The following is a 6,000-nucleotide window of genomic DNA, read 5'->3' as shown; positions in this document are numbered from 1 at the left end:
ATTGCTGCTTCCCCCTCCTCCTCATCCAGTCTCCTATTAGATTAATACCAGAAGCATGAAGTAACGTTTCACAGAAAGTTGTTGCTTTTAGCTCTGGGAAAACTTGGCAGCCTCTCCAGAAATGAAGGGGGGAGGGGGAACCTGAAACTTCCCTTAACTAAAAAGGAGTTCTGAGGCATAAAGAAACATTTTTCTGCTGTTAAACTTCCGAGGTTTAACAAAGGATGCGAATGACAAATTGTTCCTAAGTATAATGAAGATCTGCTGTCAGCCCTTTCCTGTCTTGATATACCAATTGCCTGGCTCATGCAGGCTACTTTTGTGTCCCCATTTCATATCGCTGCTTGATTTCTATTGTGCCAGCAAAGCATGTCACCAAGATAGTGCATTTCTCTTCTTGTTAGAATGGGTTTCTAGTTTACAGCCAAAATACAGGTTGCTGTTCATGAATGCAGGGAGGCCACCCTGACTCTTTTAAGGTTTCAGAAGTACAAAAAGGTAGGGGGGGGAGAAAAATGCAACGTGCAAACAAGACATTATGAAAAAGAAGCAAGACCACCCCCAGCTTCCTATCTTGGATTTCATAGTGGTCTTTAAATTACAATACAAAATTATGCTTTATTAAAACAATGTGTTAAAGATGATCATATGTTAATTTCCTGTGATACTCTGGGATCAGCAAGCATGTTTTATTGCTTCCTGTGGGCCTAATCCTACATCAGTCAGTGGGGATTTCACAGGGTGTTGTGGGCACACGTTGCAAGCCCAGACTGAGATATTAGGAAGAAGTTCTTTACATCAAGAGTGGTGAGACACTGGAACAGGTTGCCCAGGGAGGTTGTGGATGCCCCCTCCCAGGAAGAGCTCAAGGCCAGGTTGAATGATGTTGTTGTATAGGTGTTCAACCACACAGGGAGAAAATGGTTAAAATTTGTATTTTTCAGTTGCTTTTAACCCTATCTCTATTTGGAGGGGGGGGGAAAATCCTGAATAGCTGTGGCTAAAATGTATCATCATCTTATTCTGCCCCTGTTAGTGCAGGACAGTAGCTATATTGTGTCATCCTTTGTGCTGCTTATGGGACTTAAATTCACATTTGGAAGCCATCCCTTGAGAAAAAAAACCTTTACAGCCCTTCTCAATGCACATAAAATATCTTGCCAGCAAAGGCAGCCTCATGAATCAGTTTTGAGGGTATGTTTTGTCTGAACTTTGTTAGGTGGAGCTTTTTCCTTTATGAAAGCCACTATGTCACTTCCAGCCCAAATGGCTGAACAGAATAAAAGAAGTTTTGGCAACCATCTCTCCTTTTGGTAGAAATGTGTTGGTTTACCTCTTTTGACTCTGTACTAATTAATTGAGTTTCACCTGAATATCTTTTTGCAGGAGGAAAAAAACATGTGAGTATTCATTTTAATACAGAGATCTATCTTTACACAGATGAACTGTGAAACTGAAGTGATATCTTGGGTTCTTGTGTCCCACACTCTGCTCCCACTGAGCTTTCTTGTGGATTTTGTTCTTAGAGAAGTGGCTTAAATGTGTTTAGATGTCTTCTAATTTCCTACTGCAGAAAGTACTCTCGCTTGCATGACCCACCATGTTGTTAGATATACAAAGATTTCTTAGATATAGATATGTTAGGTATAGATGTTAGATATATAAAGATACCCAGATTTGATAAATAAGGATAGAGACCAAAGGAGAATAGAAAACTTTACTGATTTGGCATCAGAGACAAATCATAAGGCCCCAAACTCAAGTGCCTGTGAGAATTTATGGATCAGCTTATTGCTTTCTGGGAAAAACCTATGTCTAGAAGAGGGCAACTGTAGGATGAAGATACTCCTTCTATCCAGCCACTGAGTACAAAATTATTAGCTGCCCTAATCTGTGACTATAATTGTAAACCTGTGTAGCTATGGGATTTGCACCAAGTCTTCTGCCAACCATTGCCTGCTGCCTTAACATTTATGAGGAGTGTGGACCAAGATTTAGTCTGTAGACCTAGTGCTTGCAGTCTCCAACATGTTTGCCCACAGATCGCATATCAAAAAGGTACTTGTGTACAGAAAACCTTTAGTAATACTGTTGTGAGCTTAGCTGCAGTATCACAGTTGGCTAATTAAGGCCTAAACCCCTCCCATTGACAGAAGCAGGCTGATCCTAGCAAAGGGAAGCAATTAATCAGCTGCCAAGACAGAGAGCCATACAAAAGCTAATAGGGCAGTGCTCTTGTGATTTGAAGCAGAGCAATGTCTGGCCTGAGTTGGAAAAATCCTCTTGATTGCTAAAATACTCTATGGAAAGAAGAAATAGCATGACCTTTTATGGCACTAAAAAGTCTAGTTGCTTTAACAAAAAATGGTTACCTTTACAACAAATCTTGTCTTGTTTGTGTCTTCAGGCTACATTATGGCTGCAACATCGCTACTAGTTAAGTGAGTCATTTTGAGTTGTGCAATTTATCCATACAGCCATTTTTAAGGTAACTATGTATTATCAACAGAAAACTAACCACCTAAATGAGTCAAACCCTCACTTCAATAGTAGATCTGCAGTACAGCAATACTCCGAGCTAGACAGCCAGCATCGAAGACCTCACAACTGCACTGAACATATAGGCAAAGCCTCACAGCAGTGCAGCAAAACCCACCCCACCAGGCCTTAAACTCCCAATTCAGCTGCAAAAGCAGCCAGCACTTGATGACTCAGAGGAATGCAAAACCTAACTGCTTTCTTGCCTTGCAATTACAACCCAGTTAATTGTGTACAACTGTGCAAAGGAAGAGAATGAGGAAATTCCTTTCTTGACCCTTCCAGCAATTGACTTGTGCCCTGGAGCATGAGGTTTGATTACTCATATAACTAATTTTGACCAGGCAGTTTCCTCTTGATAGGTCTTCTGTGACAATTTCAGAAGGTTACAGGCCAAGTCACAAGAACAGGTCACTGGCTGAACTTCAGCTTGCATTTTATTGTTGGCTACACCTCTGGTGTGTGCTGCACTCAGGGATTTTTAGATATTCAACTTGGATGAGCAGTGTACCTACTGAGCATGACTTTTTTTCCCTCTGGAATGGTACTGATGAATGCAGGCGTGCACCAGGTTGCCTTCTTATTTTTGCAGAGGTTCCCAAGAAGCCTTAAAAATCAAGTCTCTTTCAGTACCTAGGATCTAGCCTGCTACACTGTCTCTCAAAATGCCTTTGAGGGCGTTACAACAGAAGAATCCTTGCTTGCCTCGATGTTTCACCAGAAGTTATCCTTGTGACCATTGTTCTTTTCAAGCTATAAACACTTGTGTAGTTTCATTCTGCAACAACTGGCTTTCTTCACTCAGGAAATTATTCCAAATGCTCTTGTTACATGCTGGAAAGCACTGAATCTTTACACCTTCATAGTTTGTGCTGGAAAGCACTGAATCTCATTGTTTGTGACATTTTTGTTTGAAAATAGTGTCATTTACTAATCCATTGGTGCATTAGTGATGCCAGGTCAAGACACAGAGGCTCATTCTCAAGCACAGCTGCTCAGATATAGGGGATTCCTCTTCTCATCAATCACTATAATGCAAGTACTTGTTGGCCCTTTCACAGAGGTGCAGGGAAGGAAGAGGTTTCACCATAGATAATTTTCTTTATCTGGTTTTCAAAAATAATTGCATCAGTCCACCAAACAAGGTCACAAACTATAGAGTGGGAACCCAAAAGAATAGTTAAGACAGGAAAGGGAGGAAACCAGACAAGTTTTGCCACCAAAGAAAAGACTGGGTGTAACTGCACCGAGTCATCAGTGGGTAGCTTTATCTCAGCTGAGTTTGTCAGGCTGGGTATTGTCTCCTGCAGGCAGCATAATGCCTGAACCACCTCCCAGCTGTGGGCTCTGGCTCATGTGACAGCAATGCAGTCATGTTCACACCTGATGTGGATAAAATCTGTAAAGGTAAGTGACCAGGAAATGTACAGGTTGTGAGTGCAGGTGCCTGCTCAGAAGTGACTTCAGTTCTGGTGAGTGAAATGATCTTTCCTTCCATGTTACAGAATGGCATTGAAGTGTTTTATTTATCACCATTCTCAGTGCTCCTGATTAGAGCATACTTCTTGCAAGCATTCCAACATTTGACTTCTACTTGTATGAATTACCATGGAAACTAAACTTTTATTGGGCATGCTTGCATACTCAGGGTGGAGGATTTTAAAAGCTAGAGCTGGTGTAGCCATGCAACTGCCATGAAAACAGTTAAAGCTAGCTGAGTGGACTGTTGGACCCACCTATGACCCATAGCTCTTGTGCAAGTTTCCATGTCCTTTCTCCTGACTTTCTTTGAATAGCAGGATTCAGCTCTTTAGTTTTTGGAGTTTCACTTGTTATTTTTTTAGTATTTCGTATTCATAAAATGTCCAGGATGTTATTGTTTTGTCTGTTTTTAAATTGCCAGACCCTCTTCTGTTAGATATTCCAACTCCTCAAGTTTTAGGGCCTCAACTATGGCTGGTTGTTAGTTGAGAAATTAGCTTTAATCCTTTTCTTTCCTTTGCTGCCAAGAAACAGGTGACACTAACTCAGATAAAATTCTCCTGGTGTACAAGTGTAAAGGTAAACACATGCTCTGCCTGACCCAGCTTTGCTGCCGCCGCACCTGCTGTGTAGGAACCAACTAAAGAAACCTTTTGGTCATCTTACCAAAAGTCCTTTAGACTTGCAGTTTAACTGCAAGTGCAAAGCGACTCCTTTCCGTACTACTAGGCAACATTTTCCCTGGGAAGACTTTTGCAGACTGCAAGTTTTCCCACTTAAAAGGAAAAGGAAGATCATGTGAGACAAAAGAACAGCTGACTGCTTTGGGATCCAGCAGGGTTAAAAGTTAGCTGTGAGCATTTCCTGTCCTTAACTCTGACTTGTTAAAATATATGCCTCTATTTTCTGCCTGTGTGTACTCCTCTTTGTTTGTTTAGGGAATAAAATGGAAGACCCATGTTCAGCACTGGTAGTAAACGAAGCACTCAGGCTTTTGGGGAGGCATTAGAGAAGAGCTCATCTAGATTCTGGCTATTAATTAGTCTCAAAAGCTTGTCTTCTTATTCATAAACTACAGTAGACACCAGACGGCTAAGGCCATTTATTTTTTTAATATCCTCTGGTACTGTGGGTGTTACTGTGCAGATTCCAGATTGTAATGAGTTATTACAGAGTTTATAGTGCAATAAAATAACGGTTTTAGCCAAGTAAAACATCCCTTGGAACATGCAGGGCAGGAACCTGATCACCACGAGCCTTCATTTCCCCATGGTGGGTGGGAACAGACCACGGTGGCAGGTGACATCTGCCAAGTGCTGTATGAGCTTCAAGCTCCAGGAGCCCTTTCCCTTGTTTGGAAAGGTGCAGGGACAGGTAGTGTAGTGAGGCTACACAGCACGGAACAAGTTTGCTGTGCAGACACCCTGGCTCATTGCCCTGAGCAGTCCTTGTGGCTGGCTCGCAGCTCTCCTTGCTGCAGCTTCCCTTACTGAGTAAACACTGTACATGCACTCCAGGAGTGAGGGTCTGCTGTACGTCCCACTCTGGGACCAGCACCCCTTGGTCCCAGGGTGGGAAGACACGACCCCAGAGGCTTTCTGTTCTTTTTGTTAGCATCTCTACCTCTGTCACTGAGCAGCCTCCTCTTGTAGGCACCTCTGTGGGGCCTGGCTCAACACTCCAGCCCCTCATCAAACCAGGGCAGGGCAGCCATGCTGCTGGGGCAAAACACACTTTGCCAGGCAGTGTTGGTTTGCATGCTCACTTTGGTTTGAAAGTTCTGTCCAGGATCACCAGACCTTTTCCCACTTTAGGACAGCAAAATGCTGGTGGTGGCAGCACCTCCCTGCATGCATTCTTTGCTGGCACACGGGCCTGGCTGGCCTACGTGTATGTACACAGAGATGTATGTAATTTTGTATGCACGCACACACCCGTGCACATCTGTGTGCTTTTCAGAGGCGGTTAAAGCGCAGGAAG

This window comes from Dryobates pubescens, chromosome 8 (assembly GCF_014839835.1).
Source record: "Dryobates pubescens isolate bDryPub1 chromosome 8, bDryPub1.pri, whole genome shotgun sequence".
Classification (NCBI taxonomy): domain Eukaryota; kingdom Metazoa; phylum Chordata; class Aves; order Piciformes; family Picidae; genus Dryobates; species Dryobates pubescens.
This window is presented reverse-complemented; position numbering follows the sequence as displayed.